Source organism: Camelus dromedarius, chromosome 2, assembly GCF_036321535.1.
Source record: "Camelus dromedarius isolate mCamDro1 chromosome 2, mCamDro1.pat, whole genome shotgun sequence".
NCBI lineage: Eukaryota > Metazoa > Chordata > Mammalia > Artiodactyla > Camelidae > Camelus > Camelus dromedarius.
Window position 1 is genome coordinate 89,418,072 of NC_087437.1, and position 22,555 is coordinate 89,440,626.

The 22,555-nt window shown below is 35.3% G+C and overlaps 2 long non-coding RNA genes across 2 annotated transcripts in view; one reads left to right on the top strand and one right to left on the bottom strand.

Moving 5' to 3' along the window:
• Positions 1–16,286, top strand: part of LOC116154763 (uncharacterized) — a 132,351-nt gene extending 116,065 nt beyond the window's left edge. The window contains exon 4 of the long non-coding RNA XR_004138717.2: positions 15,178–16,286. This is a non-coding gene — a long non-coding RNA (uncharacterized LOC116154763). The remainder of the gene's footprint in view (positions 1–15,177) is intronic.
• Positions 1–22,555, bottom strand: part of LOC116154760 (uncharacterized) — a 147,245-nt gene that overhangs the window by 35,466 nt on the left and 89,224 nt on the right. The gene's annotated exons all lie outside the window — the stretch shown is intronic.

A 22,555-nucleotide genomic window follows, 5' to 3' on the forward strand; every position in this document is an offset into this window, starting at 1 on the left:
TTGTATTTTTGAGTTAGTTTTAGAGAAATTAACTTACTTTTTGCTAAATAAACTTCAAGTATCAAAGCTAATAAAAATTGGCCATCAAAAAGCAAATCTCAACAAATTTCAAAGAACTGTTAGCAAACAGGCCACATTATGCTGCCACAGAATAATTTAAAAATAAATAATGAAATAGTAATTACCAAGCATTATCATTGGGAATCTATAAAACACCCTTAAAATTTACCCATTAGTGAAAATAGACTTCAAATTGTAAATAAAACATACCCAGAACTCAACCATGAAATTCTCACATATGCAGAACCTGTGAAATGCAACTAAATAATACATAGAAAGTCTCTGGAGAGGATGGTCAAGCACGAAAATGGGCAAAAAACCCCAAATAGTTTGTAAAGAAAAACAAAATAAGGATTGGAAAAACCAAGTACAAATAATCTTTAAAATAGCAGTAATTGATGATTTGTTGTACAAAACCTAATTTTCCACTACTTAACTCATAAAGTAACTGAAAATCTCAACAGTCACATGCCATTAAGAAAATCAAACCATTCTTCCACCTTCCTAACCCACATTTAAAAAATACATTTCAAATTTATCTAGGTCCAGCCATTTTATATGAAAGTATCTTAAAGTCTTTTAGAAACAGATATTTGTCTTATTCAAATAATTTGGCATTAAAGGAAAAAAAGAGACATACACCAAGAGACTGTAACCTTGACACAAGACTACACAAGAACATAGGAGAAGCATCATAGTGACTCAATTAAAAATGTGTAAAAATTCTAAAGAATAATCGAAACAAATTAAGTATTAGCAAATCATCACTAAGTCAAATTACTCAAAGAATATAGAATTTTATACTTAAAATCTTTAAGAGAAAAAGAGAACTATCATCTCAATAAACTATTTTATAATAATATAATAAAAAGTAAGGCTCAAACTCTTCACAACTTTGTATATACTTAAAAATGAATTACCATTTTTCATACCTAGTATTGATAAGAACATAGAAGAGGGATAAATTGCTGTTCCTTGTGGCTTCTACTTAGTAAAAACTGTGAAACAGTGCATACTCTTTCCCTAAGCAATCTTTTCTCTAGTAATCTACATTAAAGGAATAATTCAAGCAATAATAAACCTCTGTGGATGTTCATTTTGCATTATCCATAATAGCAAAAGCTGTAAACAACTTAAATCAAAAAGTGATTATTTAAATAAATTATGGCTTAGCCATACAGTGACGTATTTGTATTTGTGGAATGAGGTAGATCTCTAAGAACCATCATCGAAATGTGTCGGTGATATATTGTTGGGTGAAAAAGTACCACAACCATATGAACAGTCTAAAGCAGTATGTGGCTTGAAAAAAAAAAAAAAAAAAAACTACCTGTTTATGTATTCATAGAAAACGTCTAGGAGGATAGACACGAAACTATTTATAGCGGCTACCTCTGGGACATGGAATTGGAGTGAGTTTTAATGTGAATTTGTTTATTCTGCCTTACAGACCTTTGCATTGTTCCTTTTTAACCACCAATACTACTTTTAAAATAATATTAGAATAAATGATCACTAAATGATTAACTTTTATACCTGAGGACACCAACCTTTAACTCTCTGTTCCTCGCATATTATTTTGTCAAAATCTCACCCCTAGTTAAATACAACTTCTTGCTTATTCCACACTTGTACCCTTATAGCTGAACATGGCTAGACAGAGGCAGCCAATCATGGTGACTCATCTCACTTTAAGTTCATAATCACTAATACCAAGCGTGCTCTTTAGTGATGCCAAGAAATCAAAAAGAATTTCCGTAAATTCAGTTAACACCCATTGCTCCCAGAAAGCTATTTTTTTTTTCCTTTTTCTCCTCAAACCTTATCTCTATCTCCCCAGTCCTCCCTCCTAGCTGATAGCCTTGCCTTCTATTTGAATAAGAAAAAAGGAGCAATCAGAAAGGTATTTCCACAGGTAACCAAACTACCTTCCCCATGTTCCTTCCCTTTGTTTACTATGGATGACTTACGTTCTAAAATCAATCTTCCTCGAATGCATTGCATTTTATTCTTTCTCATCTACACAAGGATACAGCTTCAGTGTTTCTCTTTCTGCTACATCATGATTTATTAATCTCTACGGAATTTCCAATACCATATCAATAGTAATTTCTCCCAACTTCAAAAAACAAATCAAAATACAAATTTCTTGGCTCCATATCCTCTGCTGACAATACCTGATGTCCCTGGACTACTTTTACAGCAAGCATTTCAGTGTTTCCTTCCCTGACTACTTCTCTATTGCCTGCCTTCAAGTTTCTCTTGAACTCACTGCATTCAGCCTGTTATCACTAACACTTTACCCAAGATTACTCTTATCAAAGTCCGCTACCAATAGTGAATTCTCATTTCTCATCTGACTTGGCATATCTTGACATACCCTTGACTTTGCTTTCAGATAATTCTCCTAGTTTCATCCTACCTTACTGGCTACGTCTTCCCAGCACCCTTCTTGATACCCTTCTCCATTCTCTTGTCCTGCCAATTTAAAGGGCCCTTAGGGATTAGTCCTTGATCTTTGCTCTGTCTTCACTCATTTCCTTGGTACTCTCATTCAGTCCCATTGACTTAAGACTTATTTCCATGCTGATGACTCTCAATTACCAATTCAATATCTGCACTTAGAAGTCCCATTGTCTTCTCACACTTGCTCTTCCACATTCTCCTCTTTCATGCTTGTGAAGTGATTAAGCTAACCTTGTGGTCACCTCCCACAGCCAATCTGTCAGAAAATACTGTTCTTTTTATTTTCAGGCATACTCAGAAACTGTTCACTATTTCACACTATCCCCACCATGAACACGCTCATTCACACTGTTGCTGTTATTTATCTGGATTACTGCAACTGCTTCCAATTCATCTTTCTGCTCCTCTTTTCTCCCCTATTGCCTATTCTCAACACACTTCAGAGGGTTCTTTAAAAGTAAGTGAGATGATATTATTTCTCTGCCCCAAACCCTCCAATCACTTCCCATTTCACTTCCAAGTAAAACTGAAGGCTCTTACAATGACCTAGAGGGTCCTACACATGATCTGTTTTTCTTTTTATTACTTTTCTGACCTCGTCACCTTCTGTCCTCCCACTCATTCAGTTCATGCCCTGCTACTTATTGAATACACTAGACAGATTCCCTCCTGACTGCTTTTGTGCTTTCTTTTTCTTCTACCTGGAATATTCTTCTGCTACATAGACACACAGATGCTTGCTTTCTTATCCATTCCAGCACTTTGTTCAAATTCTACCTTCTGATTGACAACTTCCTTGGGAATTTTATTTAACACTGTAAACCTATCCCTCATCTTGGCAATTTCCAGTCCCTTTCTCTGCTTTATCTTTCTCCAAAGCACATATCACCATGAGGAATACTAGATTTATTTGTATATTTCCTTATTTACTATAATATGCCAAAAAAATGCTTTTCATAATATTAAGAATTTTTTAATGTATCATTCTATACTCAGCTTCTAGACTATGCCTGGAAATAATACATTTTTCAATAAATATTTTTTGAATGAATGAATGAATGGTCCAGTTCTATCAGACTCAAGACAAATTTTCTGAAATGCATTAAAAGACAAAAAAGTAGGTGGTTTAGAAAAACCTAAAGAACAATATAAACCCATTTGTTAAACTATGTAATAAAATAATCCCAGTTATTATAATAAGTTCTATTTACCTATTAAAACCAATCATTTAAAGTCCAAAGCATTAATTTTCTCAATGAAAAATAGACTAATTTTATCATTAAGACTAGATATTTTGCTGAGAATGTTTTACTTATTTTAGGTCATTATTTAACAATAGTTGCAACACGAATTTTTACAATGATTTATAAAACCAAATATAAATATTTCAGTGTAATCCATTTTAATCTAATGCATGTGTCTGTCATTGGTGGGAACACAACAATGTATAGAAACACTGAAGGAAGTCTCCTACCTATGTAGTAAATACCCCTACCAGCATCTGACTGAAATACTATAACTTAAAAATAAATCAGACATTTTCTTATTTTTAGTTACTCATCTAGATATGAGGTCCTGTAGAAACAGTTGTAGCTTAATCAGAAACTTTTGTATAACTGCACATACAGCTGTTAGAGCAGACAGACAGCGAGATATGAGCAGAGAAAGAGGGACACAGATCAAATGGCAGAAATTGGGCAGAGAGGAGGGGCACAAGCCAAATGCAGGAAACCATACATCATGTAAGTACCAGGGGTCCCTGGGCAGAGAAAGAAAGGCAGGAACTTTTGGGCTGATAAGGGATCATACTTTTTGGGTTGATTAAGTGGCCTGAAGAAGAACAAAGAAAGGTGAGGAAAGGCAGGAATTTCCAGTGTCCGAATGTAACCTTTTGGTTATTATGCCCTCATTTCAATAAAATTAGCCTTGCAGATCAGAAGTACCCATCACGCACTGACACCATGACACTTCCAATCCAGACTAAATAAGGACAAAAATCCCTCCTCCCTTTGGGAAGGTGGAGTTGGGATGATAATCAGGGAATATGACCCCAAACCCTTCCCTCCCCAGTGAATATTCCGCCCATTCATTTTTACACCCTCTGTAGCTAACTTGGCAAAGAAACTCAGGGCAGCCGCTCTCCTGAGCCTGCCCGCTCTCCCCTGAGAGTGTACTATCCATCCTTTAATAAATCCTCACTTTACTTTTTTTAACCACTACGTCTTGTCTCTGAATTCTTTCTGTGACGGGACGAGAACCCGGAACACCGGTTACATCTATGGGCAACACGGCCTGCTACCAGAAAGTCACAAAGCAAATCATTATGCGATAGACATGGAAAAATTCAGTATTAAAGTAACCTATTTAACTGGGTTTAACCCATGATTTTATAGACTTACTTGGGCATCTGTCCCTTTTTTCATAAAACACAAATTAATATACTAAGGAATTAAAAGTCCATAAAGCACACATGGATCTGCTGTTGATTTATTTGGTACATTGAACTCTTCATAATCTTTTTTTTTTCCTCAACTGGGTGTGGCTTTTTAAAAACAGATGGTTGAGAACATTGTTTTAGTTGAATGTATAATCAGTATGATCTTCAGAGAATGATGATTTTTGTAATATTTAGCATTTTATCATAGAGACTGTGATTTTTCAATGTCATATTATTTAATAGCAATATGTAAGTTTCTAAATAACTTCTAAAAACAAAAGAAGTTTAATAATTATTTCCTAATGGATATACACCTAATTAAATTCATGCTCACATGTACAGGCACAAAAAGAATATGTCAACTTACTCTTAGCTCAAATATTTAGCAAATTAAGTCAACATAAGAACTACTAATAAATAGATTTCCAGGCATCTTTTTTGTAGACAAATTTTGTATGTATATAATCAGCTGATTACTTTTAGAGAGGGTAGAGTTGATAACAGACTTTTAAAATTCTAAGTGAAATTCTGATATTTGAAAAAAGAGCTCTCCAAGTTATTATGTACAAAAGCAGAAGTGAAGAAAAGTCAAATTATGGCTACCATACTATGTTAGCATACGAAATTACAAGTGCTCCTGGTCACGTATATTCAAGTGAATATTGCAAATACTGTTTCCTCAGAGGGGTACCGTACGTAGGCAGGCCTAGGACCTATTCGAGCTTCACTGCTCTGCTGAACGTGCCCAGTGGTGGAGCAGTTCCATTTCTGAAGATAATTTAGTAATACAAGTTTGAGGATTATAAAGTAATGGAGTTGATTTGCTTATACAAGTCTAAGTCATTCCTAAGGCAATTACAAAAAAGATATCAAAATATGGTTTGAATAACAATGTTTTAACTGTGTTTACTTTCTTACAGAGAATAAGGATATTTAAATTATGTTCCTCCACCAAAAATCTCATGAGTTTAGAATCCTCCTTCTTATATACACATGTACAACATCTACCTATACTCACAGGCACTTCTCTTTTTAAAGCTGAAGCTGACCTTGTAAATCCCCAGTGATTTTAAATGATTACCTGCTAACCTTTTAGATATCACAGAAATAGTACACTGTGGCAACAGCAACATTCCTCAAACAGGACCATCTGTAAACTAAGTCACAGAGAATTCACAGGTTCTCTATCATATTTAAAAATACTGTTTTCATTTTGACAGCATGTAAAACACTCAGTATATCTGGAATATTTGAATGACCTGCCCTACATCCAAGAACAAACAAAGGAATTCATTGCTTGAGTTTGTTCTAAAATCACACTGACACCACTCTGAACTATTTTAATTTGCAGATTAACAAATAAAGGAATGACTCAATGCGGAAAAGATCCATTTATCTGAAGGAAATTAAACACTAACTCAAAAAGATATATATGAACCCCCATATTCACTGCAGCATTATTTACAATAGCCAAGATGTGGAAACAAAATATGGAAACCTATGTGTGCGTTGATGGATGAATGGATAAAGAAAATGTAGTACATATATACAATGGAATACTATAGTCAGGCATAAAAAAGAATAAAATTTTGCCATTTGTGACAACATGGGATAGATCTTGAGGGCATTCTGCTAAGTGAAGTAAGTCAGACAGAAATCTTGTATGATCTCATTTATATATGAGATCTAAAAAAAAAAAAAAAAAGGATCGATCCTTGCCTTGAAATAACAAATATCACTGTGTAGTACACTAGCAAACGTTCTGCAGTAGTTTAAATTGGTATGTGACAGGTTGAACTTAAAAGAACATACTCAGAGAAGCTAGGTTTTTATTCATATTTGAAGCATTGATTAAACAAATTATATTATTCATCTTAGGAAATTTCTGTTGATTATTAGCATTAAAGTGGTTTTATAAGAGTGTACATCTGCATGGGTCTTATAATGTGTAAGAGCTATAAACTTGAGAAACTTATCACTAGACTCATGCTTGCACATACTTAAGTTATTAAAATAAATATAAAATTAAACAAAAATAAAAAGGACTTATCCACAGTGGGAGACTCCTGAGAATGCTGAGAATGTATTTTCTTTTAAAATCAATCTCTACATCACTCAAGAACCATGTCATGCACCATTCAACCTAATTTTAGAGGTACACTGTCCAATAAGGTAATCACTCACACCATGTGTCTGATAAGCACTGAGACGTGACTCCTCTGCATTTTTTTCGCTTGTTTTTTGTTTGTTTTGGGGTGGGTATTCAGGTTTACTTATTTTTATTTATTTACTTTTTGATGGAGGTACTGGAGATTGAACCCAGGACCTCGTGCATGCTAAGCATGCACTCTACCACTGATAAATAATCTACCCCTGTGACCTGTCTGCAATGAGATGTGTTGTAAGTATAGATAATATTCCAACTTTAATGATTTGTTAATGCAAAACATTTCATTAATAATTTTGTACTAATTCCATGTCAAAATGATAATCTCTTGGAAACATTAGGTGAATAAAATGTATCAGTAAAATTGATTTTACCATTTCTTTTTATTTTTTTAATATGGCTTCTAGATTACACATGTGGCCTGCATTCCATTTCCTGCTGTTGGGCAGCACCACTTCACGAGGTTATCTGCTGTCTCTGTGTCACATGCACACTTACTCTGGACACGTCTAGGTCTTCTTGACCACACTACTGCTTTTTATACCTCTGTATTTTTAGCACATGATATTATTCCTTTTTGGCTTGCCCCTCACATATCTTTCTATTCTTAAAGAATTCCTAATAATTGTTCACTACTCAGTTCAAAGGCTAATACCTCTGAAACTATGTCTGCTTTTTCCAAGTTAGATTTTTTTTCCTCTTGTGAGCAGCTCTAGCCTTGTGCATGTCTGTATTTTCGCACCTATCACACATTACAACTGTTTTTCTTCATGCTGGTTTCCCTGTGAGATCTTGAGGGCCAGAGCATTGTTTTAACTAGCTGTTTGTTCACAACCTTCCGGCCAGCATCTAGTGAAAGTTCAGTAGCTATTTGTTAAATGAATTACTGAATGAATAAATGATGACTGAGGGACTATAGTTGTGGCTGAAAGTGTCCACTTTACATTTCTATACAACTTAATCAGGTGTCGATTGGCTTATCTTTGCCTACTGATATATGAAAGGTAGACTAAATCCAAAAAAGTTTAAAATTCTCTTCATTAGAGCTGTGAATCTGTCATCTGAGTTTCTGAGATTTTGCTTTGTATAATTTAATTTTTTTTTCTATGGGTACTATTTCTAGTCCTCACTTTATCCACACATATATGGAATTAGGACATTTCCTAAATTTCCAAACACACACAAAATCACACAAAGAACTGTGTTTATAATAGATATTATAATAGATACTTGATTGCCATCAACTTGCATTGATAAAAGGAATTTAGATTACAAAAAAAAATTTCAAGAAATATCAGTCACAACCACTTAAAAAGCTTTCCCCAGGTGCTGTGACAAGTTTTTTTTTGTTTGTTTTTTTGGGTTTTTTTTTGGTCTTTTTGTTACCACGAGGAGGGAGAAAAGGCCTAGGTATTTTGTCTTACCAGAAACAAAAGAATTCAAATGGGAGACTGAAAGCATTATGTAAACAGAGGGTTTTCTAGTAGAGGAAAAGTTAGTAGAGTACACTTTCGAGAACTGAAGGCAGGCCAACCCGAGAGAGGAAAATGGGGTGCTCCTTTGTTTGTCCTGTCTTATATCCTGACTTTCGGGGCATTCTCCTGATTGATTGACGGCTCAGGTCCCTTGAGTGCTCAGGCACGCCCATCTCCTTTGCACATGCTGTTAGACATGATGCACACAGAAAAACCTGTGGAAGGGGCCCCAAACCTCAATGCTAATTACATTATAAAGAGCACTGGGTTACGTTAAGTCGTATCCTTCTCTCTACTGTGCAGCTGCAGAATCCATTTCTAACCTTCTTTACTGGCCCTCGTTTAGAGAAAGTAAAACTCTTTGAAGCCCCTTATCCTGAGTGCAGGTGCACTGTTACCTTCTGGATTGTTTCCACCCCTTTCCTTTTCCCTTGCCCAGTGCTCATTTCTATCTAACTGCCTAACATTGTCAATACACAGACTCCCAATCACACATCATTTTTCTGGCTTCTCCTATCTCCTCCCTCTAATATGATTTTCTCTCTTCACTCTCGAATGTCCAAGAAGTCTTCTCCTTATACATTGCTAGACATTTACTTATTTCTCTAGAACTTACTTTCAGATTCAACTCCAGATATATTCTATAGCTAGCAAGAAAATCAGAAGAATGAAAAGATCTCTTACTCATAATCGTCACTTATCATATGCATTTGTGTTGGAAAATATCAAGTTTTTACCCTCAAAACCAAATAAAATATACAATGGTAAATATCACTTTTTTGTTACTGGATTCAGAACCATTGAAATCAATTATTTGTGAAAATAAACATCTAGAAAGATATTGTAATTTTTATATTATTTTCCTGGATTCTAAAACTAAATTGCTATATTCAGTTTAATATGTTTTGTGGGATAAATGTGAATTATCCTCAATTTGGATTTTTATATTAGTCTCCAATATATTTAAAGTTTTTTTTAAAACTAACTTTCAAATATATTACCACATAGTAAACAAGTTCTGGTAAGTTAATCTGCAACAGGATAAAATAAGAACTGTTTTCATAAAGTAATTAGCATCAAAAATTCCAGAATCACAATACATAAGGAAGCCTGCTGACTCACCATAAAATAATCACGAGCTTAAAAAAGGAAATATTTTGATTAAGTCCATTTAATGTCAAGTTTATATTTAGAAGAGATAAATACAACAAACTTATCCAGAGCAATTTTAATATTTGTTATTCTATTACAAAGTAATTGTCTGAAAAAAGTACTTTAAAAGCAATTTCAATTGAAATTTAAAAGAGCAATTTGCCGTCCCACTCCAGACATTCTGTTCAGCATCATCTCAATTTTATTTTAAGGTGTGTGTCTCACTAATGCCATCCAGTAGTGATGTGAGTCTAAACTAAGTCAAGAGCAGTAATCAAGGTGTTGAGGAGGGGAAAAAAAATGTTTCAATATATATTTAGAAGGTAGAGTCAATAAGGCATGAAATGAATTGGATGTGGTGGATAAAGGAGTAATATAGGATGAATCTCACCTTTTGAGATTCATGCAAATAAAAGACAGACTGATAGATACAAGAGGCAGGAAACTCGAGATTCTTCTTGGTGATTTCTATTTTATATGGAAACTAGAAAGTAATTGAGAGATGAAAATAATAGAACTTGAAGAATGTGAAATCAGAATTGATCTGGTAGATTGCAGAGAGAATGAAGGGATTAAGATCCAGGATGTTTCCAGGTGGCTAAAGGAAAAGTGTGTATCAAGTTTTTACACCTAAATTTACTTATTTGTCCTAACAGAAAACTCAAGTTTTCTGCGTCAGAACACAGACTGATTATTTACTACTCACATGGCAATTTTGGTGCTAATGGTCTATGCCCTAATTCCCCACGGAGGGATGCAGTGAGTCAGATATATGCTTCTTGTCAGATGTACCCTTCTCGTGGATACCACAGGAGAACACCTCTGAAATTATGAGACTGGGAACTTACAGAGGGCAGCTGGCATATTTACCCCTTCTCCTCTCTGGAGAAAGAGTGACCTCTGGTTTGGAATGTAAAGGTATCCTACCTGGGCAAAGGAGGTGAAAGTTGCTAGATTTATTCTTATTTGAAATGTGCATGAATGCCTCCAGGAGAGTTGTCTGTAAATCTCTCTGAAGGTCTTAGAGGGGAAGCAAAATTTAATGGTCTCTGGCTGAGCCTGAGAATTAAGTTGACATAAAACAGATAAGCAGGAGTAAAGAATACACATTTTATTTCTACATGTACATGGAAGCCTTCACAGGAAAATGAAGGCCCAAACAGTGCTTCGGTGGTCTAAGTACTTCCATGTTAGATTGAACAAAGCGTGTTAATTGTGAAAAAGTAACAAATATTTGGGGAGGCTAGAGGAAGATAAGGGTCATTTTAACCAGATGGGTTTGTACAGATTCTTCTCAGTCTCAACTCCCTTTCTCTGGTGATAAGAATGTTCTTTTCCTCCAGGTGCTGGGAGGACATCTTCCACATGGGCATATTTTATCTCTTGTTTTCAAGAAGAAAAATGGAGGTCTGATGCCTGTTTCAGCACCTGCTGTTTTTTTTAAGTGCCTTTAGCTCAAAAAAGTCAATATACTTGGCATATTTTTGGGTGGCATGTTCTGAACCCCTTCATTTGCTTTAATTTTCAAAATCTATTTTCATTCAAAGATCTTTTAACCAAGGGTCTAGCAATCTTTGCTCTAAAGCCCCATTGGTGTAGAAACATAAAAATATTCATGAAGCACTGTTTCCTGACAGTGAGGTGGTAATAAAGGTCCTAAGTCAGGAAGAATGGTACAGTTTATGGACTGGATCAGGTTGCTCAAGTTGAGTGCAAAGATAGAGAATCAGTAATGTTGAGAAGTCAGATGACTTGGCCCCACAGACTGCCTAATAGCTCACAAGTTCAGAAATTAGAAGCCCTTCAAGGGTCCTTAAAGGTGTTGGAATATCCTAGTACAAAGTAAGTAGAAAAAGAAAGAAAAATACCATATGATATCACTCATATGTGGAATCTAAAAAAAAAAGAGACAAATGAACTTATTTACAAAACAGAAACAGCCTCACAAGCAGAAAACAAACTATGGTTACCAGAGGGTAAGTGGGGTTGGAGGGATAAATTGGGAGTTTGGGATTTGTAGATACTAACTACTACATATAAAATAAGTAAACAGCAAGGCCCTACTGTATAGCACAGGGAACTATATTCAATACCTTGTAATAGCCTATAATGAAAAAGAATATGAAAAGGAATATATATATACATATATATATATATGTGTGTGTGTGTATAGATAGATAGATAACTGAATCACTATGCTGTACACCAGAAATTAACACAACATTGTAAACTGATTATACTTTAATTAAAAAAAAGCAAACAAGCAAAAGACAAAGGAGACAGCATATACAGAAGGCATGAATCGCAAATGAAGGAGAATTAATAAAATGGCCGCACTTAGGCTAAAAGATTGCTTATTCTTATGCTCGCCCTTAAAATGGTCAGCTAACCTGACTGACCGGTTGCTACTCACAACTCCAGGCCCATTGTTAAAACTAAAGTTACTCATTTTACTGTTTCTACTTTATTCCAGTAATCAAAAGTAATAATCATGCTTAGTCTCTGAGTCTCTCTCCAGGGAGAAGGTCACAGAACTGTAACCTTACAAAATAGCCTGAATTACCAAGAAGACCATGCCTTGGGCACTTAAAGAGATCGAGAGCGACAACCACTAGCCTCTACAGAATCGGTCATCTGGAGACACCATGACGCCACTCTGAGTCTTATGAGAAGAAAATGATTCTGTTGATTGTTATTCTGCTTTACTGTTTGAGCTCTGGCTATATAATTACCCCACCCCATCCCCAAGATGGGCTCACAGTTTTGAAGGCACCAGCCTGCTGGGAGTCCCCTTTGCCCGGCAAAGCAATAAAGCTGCCTCTTTTCTTCTAAGCTCCAAGCCCCTGTCTCTGAGTTATTTGGCTCGTCAGGGACAGGGGCTGATCTTTTGGCAACACAAAGAAGACATTTTATAAGCAGGCAACAAATAACAGTTGAAAGCCCAAAGAACTTTGAATCCCTCCTCCATTTCTGAACCAATTTCACTGGAAAGTAAGTAGCCTTTCTTTAAAAGGACCAAAATAAGATATGCTATGGGGAGAGCTGGGCTTGAGTGAAAGCAAAGTGGGGCTGCATGTGTTCTGTGATGTGGCTAAATACTGTTTACCATGAAACCAGCATTTCAGAGACTTTGGGAGAAAGGAAAAAGAAGAAAGGATCTTTAGGACAAGAGGTCAAGGCATATAAATGGAAAAACTCTTCTCTGTCCTCTCCTACATTTTACTTCTGACAAAATAATTGTGGCTTTTTCCAAACCAACCAATTCTCCAAATCTTGATGGACACAGACTGAGCGTCCTCAATTCTGACACCTGCCATTTGGAGTTAGTGAAGACGCCACAGTTTAAGGGCCCAATACTGTAAGAATGCCCCATGCCAACTTTTGACATTAGTCACAATTTTCAGGTTGTCATCTGTATTTCTGAGGAAGCAGTTATAAGCTGGAGGTGCCTATGAGTAGCTCCAGCTTCAATAATTGGCTAGAATGGCTCACTGAACTCAGGAAAGCACTTTACTTGCTATTACTGTTGTACAACCAGGAATATCTTAAAGGATACAAATGAACAGGCAGATAAAAAGACGCATTAGACAAGGTATGTGGTGCCAACTAAACACTGGCACTTGCCATCTGCCTCTACAAGGATTAAATCACCAGCCACTGTAGCCGCTGACCTTCAATGCACCCTGAAAAAAACACGAGTATTGTCAGAAAGGAGTCGAGGGTGGAGATCAGGAATCAGGCACCTTGTACTCCAGGAAAACTGGTAGAACAGGCCTTCAAATAGATATTTTCAGGAGAAGATTTTATGGGCCCAAATTCTTTCATCTCCTCACATCTAGAAAAGCAGTAAAACCATTAATGGTGACATCTGCTCCCCGTGACTAGCAGCAGCCTCTGCCTAGATGTGTGCTTGACTGCACGTGCCCCCTTCACTGAAATTATAGATAATCCTGGCCTTCCTCTCTGCCTCACTGGAGCAGTTACTCAGAGCTACATGCAATGCTGTCTCCTGGGCTCTAGTCCTCACTTTGCCCCCAGTAAAACTTAACTCACAACTCTCTCGTGATTTTATTTCAGTGGACAATAGGAGGGGGTGCTGTGTTTCTATACCCTCCCTGGGCAAGCCACCCTTGCAGCACCTCTATCTGTTCACCATCTTAGAAGCTCTCTAAATCCCTTTGGTTCGGGTTTTACGGAGGCTTCATTACATAGGCATAACTGATTAAATCACTGTCCATTAGTGATCGACTCCACCTCCAGCCACTCTCCCCTCCCTGGAGGTTGTGGGTTGGGGCTGAAAGTTCCAGTGCCCTGATAACACTGTTTGGATCTGCTGGCCATCAGTCCCACATACTCAGGGGTTTTCCAAGTGTCACCTCATTAACATAAATCAGGTGTCTTTCACAGGGATTTGTTATGAATAACAAAAGATGCTCATTTCATCTCTGTTGCTCTGGAGCTGTTTCAGGAACTGGGGACAAAAACCAAATATAATGACAAAAGATACTCCTCTTGCTCCTAGGAAATCATACTTAGCAACCATTTAGGAAGTTACAAGGGTTTTACGAACTCTGGCCAGGAACCTGGGCAAAGAAAGAAACTATATATACTTGTTACTATACAACAGTTTTACAGTAGAAAAAAATCCAAGCGACTCAATGATCAGTCTGAAGAAGAGTCGATAAATTAAAGAGGTTTGTTTTGTTTTGTTTCATTTTTTTTTTAAAGATTGAAGACTATAGAAGTGTTTGATCTCAATTCTTGAGGATAAGGCTCTTTAAAATATTTCATTTATCTTCTGAAATAAACATAGTACTTGAGTTAATTTTTTTTTAGGTAGTTATTTGTAATGCCTATTATTTCTTCATCATCCTAATTCATCTGTAAATAATTTTAAGTTTTGTTATTCACAAAAGATAAAACAAACAAACAAACAAAACAGTGGTAGAAGTTTGGTTTGAAGAGAAGCTGAAAGCATCTCCACACAGTGACGTGTGTGTGGCAGAGTGCACGTGAAGAAGGCTGTGAGGCAGCCTGCCCCTCCTCCCTGAGACCTGTATTATGAGGTGCGGGGAGGTCCCTCAGTCAGCCTTCAACAGATGTTAACAAAAAATAAAGGAAGTTACAGAGAAGCCACTTCCATACCTTCCCTCTTCCTGTTTCTGCCTCACTTATATCCCCTTGCTCTTTCTTCTCCCTTATTTTTTGCTTCTTACTCATCACGCTCCACCTTGTTTTTTCTCTTTCTTATATCATCACCCTTCCACCTGTTTTCTCTCTTCTCTTCTGTCCTTCCTACTTTTCCTCTTCCTTCTTTTGCTTTTCCTTTCTTAAGTCTCTTTGTTTCCCCAACCTAGATTTTCTCCTTTCTCATTTTTTTTCCATTAAGAACATTGTCTTTTTTCATTTATTCCTTCTAGGACACTGCTGGCCACCTTCCACAAAGAAAGGGCATCCTCTGCTTTTTCAGCCTGCTGTGTTGTGAGTTACCTCCCCTTTGGATGTTTTCTGTGTTCACCTTTTTAAAGCCTGCATTTTCAACAATGGGTGGTTGGTTTTAAATCATGTGACTCTGCTTTGAGATACTCATCAGTAGGTGGAAGAACACTAAACTGTTAAGACCTGGCTTATGACTTATTACTGAGATTCAGCTTAAGGGAAATGCAATACAAGTGGCAGTGTCAGAACATTAATAGTGTTATTTGCATTTTCCTGAGAATGCAAGGACATTTGGGACTATGATTCCTCTAGAGTGATCATCTGTAACTATTATATTAATTCTACTTTTTTTACAACTCAATTTCTGACAATAATTTGCATCCTTGAAACACATTCTTTGCCATTAATAGTCCTACCTACATTTTAACCCACAGTGCAAAATTGGCAGCTATAAATTTACTCAGTCTGTTCAGAAAGTGACCAAACAAAACAGTGCCTTAATGATCACTGAAACATTAAACAACACAAAAAGTGCACTGACATGCAATAAAATATCCTACACCCTTCTTCAAAAATCTTGTGAAAAACTTAAAATGCACTTTTTGCATTCTATTGGTAAAAACAAGTCTTTTTAATGTTACTTAAGAAAAAGACACCAAGAAGGAATTCACTTAAAAGAAACAAAATGGGATAACTGAAAAATTGTGCTCTACACTGGAATTTGACACAACATTGTAAAATGACTATAACTCAATTAAAAAATGTTAAAAAAAATAATTATAACAGCTAAGTTCATAGGTACAGAGAAGAGATTAGTAGTTGTCAAAGTCGAGAGCTGGTGAAATGGGTGAATGGGGTCAAGAGTTACAGACTTCCAGTTATGAAATAAGTAACTTGTGAGGATGTAGTGTACAATATGGTGACTATAGTTAACAATAATATATTGCATATTTGAAAGTGGTTAAGAGAATGAATCTTAAAAATTCTCATCACAAGAAAAAAACTGTTGTAACTATACATGGTGACAGATGTTAACTAGACTTAACTGTGGTGATCATTTTTCAGTGCATACAAACATCAAATCATTATATTGTACACCTAAAACTGATATAATAGTATATGTCAATTATACCTAAATAAAAAATAAAAATTGCTGTAAAAATTTAAAAAAGACAGAAAGAAAGAAAATGTATTTTTTCCTCAATGTATGGTTTAAACTTGTGTTATTAAAATGTGGCATGTTTTGTTCTATGTTTGGTTATTTTTATTTTAGAACTTCTTTACCTAAGCCAATCAAGAAATAGGATTCCCCACCACCACCACCCAATTCTTTCATTATAAAAACAGAACATGTGAAATTAGAGGGGGGAAAAAAAAAGAAGTTTGGTAAAGTATTTTAACTTCTTTCAGGGTTATTTCAGTCCAAGCTTTGGGCAGAGATTCAGGCCAGTTCTTATTTTATCCAAACTAGTGCATTTCTAATCATAATGCTAGCAACCAGCTGTGTTGATTCACTTGTATCTAGTACATGCTTTTATTGTGCTGCAGAGGAGAAGAAGTTTACTTCATTTTGTGCTCAGGCAAGGGTATTTTTCATCAAAAACAATGTAAGTCCGTCTCAGATTATTGCCGTGTTCCACATGACAGTTGTGAATGAATACACAAATTTATGTCTTTCAGGCTAGTCTATGACTGATTAAAAAATTTTTTTGACTTTCTCAGATATGAAAATGGACATATTTAATATTTATAACATAATCATTCATAATACAGAGTTTGCCACTATATAAAAATCATTCTCTGGTTACTGGAATACGCTGAATAATGCCTCAAACAACATTTATTGTTAATATAAAGTTGTCTTCATGCCCAAATATGGGCCCCCATCCCTGAGGAGCCAAGTAACTCACAGACAGGGTCTTGAGCTTAGAAGAAAAGAGGCAGCTTTGTTACTTTTCCAGGCAAGGGATGGGGCAGGGTGATTATATAGCCCGTAGCTTAAACAATAAACAATCATCAGATTCATAAAACTTAGAGTGGCGTCATGATGCCTTCCAGTGACCAATTCTATAGAGGTTGTCACTTTTTTGGTCTTGTAAGCACCCAAGGCCTGGTCTTCTTGGTATTTAGCCTACTTTGTAAGGTTACAGTTCTCTGACCTTCTCCCTGGAGATGGACTCAGAGACCAAGCATGATTACAGCTTTTGATTACTGAAATAAAGTAGAAACAGTAAGATCAATAGCCTTAGTTTTAACAATGGGCCTGGAACTGTGGGGAGCAACCGGTCAGTCAGGTCAGTTGACCGTTTTAAGGGCAAGCTTAAGAATAAGCAATCTGTCAGCCTAAGTGCGGCCATTTTGTTAGTCCTTCAGTCTGTCCTGTTATTTTTTATGTACATTCAAGAAAAGGTAATATAAATGTGAGGATTAACAATGCCCCTATATATCATATTTTTCACATACATAAACACAAACACACATTATTCAGCGTTAGTTTAGTATCAATTTGTTTCTACATTATGAAGGAAGTCACTTTTAAATTCACTTCAGAAATAAACTAAGGTGACTTTGATTCATTTAAAAAGAAACACAATATAGTGAGCATGGCAACTGCCAATATCTTAGAATATTTTTTATCAGCATGTTACTTTAAGACAGTTTTTTAAAAAAAATATATATGGCCATGAACAGGCACATGAAAAGTGCTCAATATCACTAATTATCAGAGAAATGCAAATCTAACTACAATGAGATATCACCTCACACCAGTCAGGATGGCCATCATTAAAAAGTCTACAAATGATAAATGCTGGAGAGGGTGTGGAGAAAAATGAACCCGTCTACTACACTGTTGGTGGGAATGTAATTTGGTGCAGCCACTATGGAAAACAGTATAGAGATTCCTTACAAAACTAAAAATAGAGTTGCCATATGATCATCAATCCCATTCTGGGGCATATTTCCAGAGGAAACTCTAATTTGAAGAAATACATGCACTCCAATGTTCATAGCAGTACTACTTACAATAGCCAAGACACAGAAACAACCCAAATGTCCATTGACAGATAACTGGCTAAGGAAGATGTGGTTATATGTATACAATGGAATACTAGTCAGCCATAAAAAAGAATAAAATAATGTTGTTTGCAGCAACATGGATGGACTTGGAGACTGTCATAGTGAGTGAAGTAAGCCAGAAAGAGAAAGAAACATACCATATGGTATCACTTATATGTGGAATCTTAAACAAACAAACAAACAAAAAGACACAAATGAACTTATTTACAAAACTGAAACAGATTTACAGACATAGAAAACAAATTTATGGTTACTAAAGGGGAAGGTGGGGAGAGGGATAAATAAGGAGTTTGAGATTAGCAGATACAAACTACCATATATAAAACAGATAAACAAGGTCCTACTCTATAGCACAAGCAATGATATTCAATATCTTATTATAACCCATAATGAAAAAGAAGATATATACCTATATATCTATATCTCTCTCTATATAACTGAATCACTTTGCTACACCAGAAACTAACACAATATTTCTTCAACTATATGTCAGTAAATAAATATATACATATGGCCATGGACAAATTATCTGCTAAATTAAGTGCTTGATATAAAAATAATATGTAATCCTAACTCTAATTAGATTCTAATTAAATGTAATAAAATTATATTGCATTTTTTCAGGTACTCCAAAACTGAAAATCAGGTAAAACATATCTAATAATAAATGCAAATATGGACAGGATTCCCATGATCTGATGTAAACAATGTGGAAAACATATTAAGTTAGAATGTATAATTTGTAGTAATTCAAAAAGTCTTCTACATTATATTTGTAAATAAAAAAGTTAATTTATCTTGATATATAAAGGTAAACTCAACAAAATATTTCAGTGTTCCTCTGAAATTATTTTGTTTGAAGACATTCCTGAAACACTGAGAACCTACATTTTTTATAAGGAAAGCATGCATGCTTGATTGATAAGCAAATGATACATATTGTAATAATGCATAGTGCAGCATTTGAATATCAAAAAAACAGTTTCTACAGGTTGTGATCAGGACTCTGAAACTGAGAAGAGCACAAAATAAAAAAGAGGAAAACAATGTATCCATCCTGTTACTAAATAGTGAACTCATGCCCCAATAAAAATAGTCTCATTTTTATAAGTATCATCCCATTAAATGAATCAATTTGAAGAGAACAGTTTTATCAGTCCATGTATATAAATCCAGTTCCCTTTCTCTCATTTTTCCTTAAGTCTCTGTCCTAGAATTTGTGGTCAGTGAAGGGCAATTCCAGTAGGTGGAGTAATAGTAAAGCAAATACTCTATGTAACTCTATAACTTTCTGCTTCTCTTGTCACTTTGGGCAGAAATTAGCATAAATCAGATGGGGTTAATATAGAACAGAAGTAAAAAGCGTAAGTACAGATAAACGCATTGATTTACAGAGTAAATGTATTGCTGTAGAACAAAAACATACTCCCTTTAGTCTTCAGTTTTCTCTATATTTTTCCTTTTCACTTTCAAAAGTTACCCAGAGAACTTGTATTTAATACAAAAGCCTGCTTATTATCAGCCACATCAAATTTGACAGAGAGCTCCTGAGTTATGTACTAGGGGAAATCAGAGAGGACAGACTCAGGCAAATTCAACATTGGTATTCGGGGCATTTGAGATTTCAGAGAGAGAGCTTTCAAATAAGGTCATGGCCCTCCCAACCCATGCTGGGTTAGCCTGGTCAGAGCCTTCACTGTCCTGTGCAGAAGCATGACAGAGATCTTTGCAAGCAATGAGAGGAAAAGAGAGATGACAGGGATGGATGCTCTCCGTGCATCTGTCTCTACCCAGGGATGATACTGAGCTTTCACTAGCAAAAGTTTATCTACTAAACAGGAATATGTTATCTACAAATATCTATATGTAATGGAAGATAAATAAATTTAATTTATTCTATCTCCAGATCTCTATCTATATATATAAAACTAGAGAAAAAAATCAATGTTTGTATTTTATCACCATCTTTTATCATTCGTAACAGAACTCTCCCTTCCTCCCAGACTCTGGTCATAAAATCTTGGGAACAGCCCCACTTGAACAAGTGAAAACATGCTAAGTGTCCAAGAGAAGGCCCTGGGATTGCTCTCTGAATGGACAGCAGTTTGTAGATGTCCCTTCTGAGTGCTTTTGTCACTTGTGGATTCATTTAGAGATTATGTCAGGATGCCAGGATAATCTAGTTTAGAATCATGGAGATCTTCGGTCTACCTTGTTTTTATGCTTTCCCTTTGGCTTGTCAAGCAGAGTATGTTAACCGATGCCCTGAAGTCTAGGTAACATGTACTACTGTAGTGACATACAGAAACATACAGTGTCTTCAGTGTTTTCCTTATGTTCAAAGTACTACAAATGAAGAATGAATTAAAAACAACTGAAATAAGACACATTTCCTTAGTCTGAAACTGGCTTCTTTTTGCTATAGCTAATGTTGTCTCATCAACTGAATAGATACTATTTTATCAAAATGAATGAGAAAATATTAATATAAGCCATGAATTCCACAGTCTACTACATTACTTCTTATCAAATATTTCTCTTTAGGATAGTTTAACATTATAATTATGCACCATCACAAAAATTTTTTAAATCAATATGACTACTAAAGTTACTCAAATAAAATACAAATGTTTAAATTCATTCTCTCATCTATATTCTGTATATGTATTTAGTTTCACTAATTTAGGAAAAATGTATAGACTGTGATTTGCACACTTCTATATTCTATTTGAATTTATCTTAGAATCATTAGATAACTGAGCATAAAATTCCAAAATTCTGAAAGTACCTCATAATAGCAATTTTCATTAGCATAATTAAACAGCATAGAAATTAATAAAAAAATTAAGATCTAAACAAAAGTGAATCTTTAATCAAGACTAATCTTGACTCTTCTTACAATTGTTAAACAGAGCGAGAAAAATCAGTATGCTCATGTAAATATTTTCCACCTAATAATCAACCTAATCTCTTGGTTATTTCTCTTGTCCATATAATTCCATGTCCCTCACAAGTAGATAACCATTTTTTTTGTAGCAGAGCTACAGAATCCCAGAGGACACATTGATATTTTTCCTTCATTTTGAGGGGATAAAAAAATTAATAAGTCACTCCCAGAAGGATAAAAGTATCTTATCAGGGAATAGTCAATCAACCAAAGGAAACACATTTTATTAGAATATGTCATGTTGGTGGGAACACTCCCTGCCTCTGATACTGCATTTGCATATGAAGACACCTGCGTTAGAACACCTCTCCTTGTTACGCTCCTCATGCTTAATTTCTCTTTTGACTGGTTATCACACCGGTAGGTAAGAAGATGCAGTTATTTACTATCTGGGTCATATTTCTTGACTTTGTAGAATTGAAGCATTGAGAGGTTTAATTTCTAAGCTTTTGCTTTATTTTTCCCACCTTGACCAGTGAGAGGCAGCTATCTTGAAAAAACTCAAGTTGCTTTGTAAACACAGAGTTTCCTGGGAGGGGTGGTTCCAAGGCATCTACATGTATAGGAAAAAGGGGGCGATGTGGGAGAAGGAAAGAATAATAATCAACCTCTTTTAGATACAAATCTAGACAATTTTTCTATGCTTTTTTTTCTGTAACAATTTTTATATCCATCTGTGCTCTATCTTATTTTTCAATTTGTTTCTAATTCAGGAGGGAAAGAGAGGAGTGCTATATATGGACACCCTCAATCCCCAAGATAGGTATGACATTCTGAGAACCTGTCAGGTGAATACTATTAAATGTTAAATACGGTGCCAACTTTGAGATACCTTACAACTTATCTGAGAAGAGGGTATCCTATCAATTTCATATGATACCATATTATTTTGTACAATTAGTAATGTCTTCTAAAATCTCCTATAACCAGAAGACAGTCATAAAATAATAATACAATCTGTTGAGAATGTGATAATTTGTACCTTAATGAAGGAGCTGTTCAGAAGTTTGGGCCTCCAAATTAGGCCTCTGTAATGTTTACATAACATGTTGGATATTTCCTAATAACTTTTAGTCACTAGAGTGTGAAAGGACCACTGATATTTAAGTGTAAACAAAGAGTTCCTTTTTTTCAATAAATATTGTCTTGAAGCTTCCTATACATGAAGCTTCAGTTTACAACAATGTGTCAACGAAGTCATAGATAACATGTTCTTTAAGATTATATCAACTGGTATTGTCAGGATGATACTTTCAACACAATTAAAAGCACTTTTTAAAAATAACTAGGTCAAACTTCTGTAACGTTTTTTACTTCAAACTGATATGAAATAC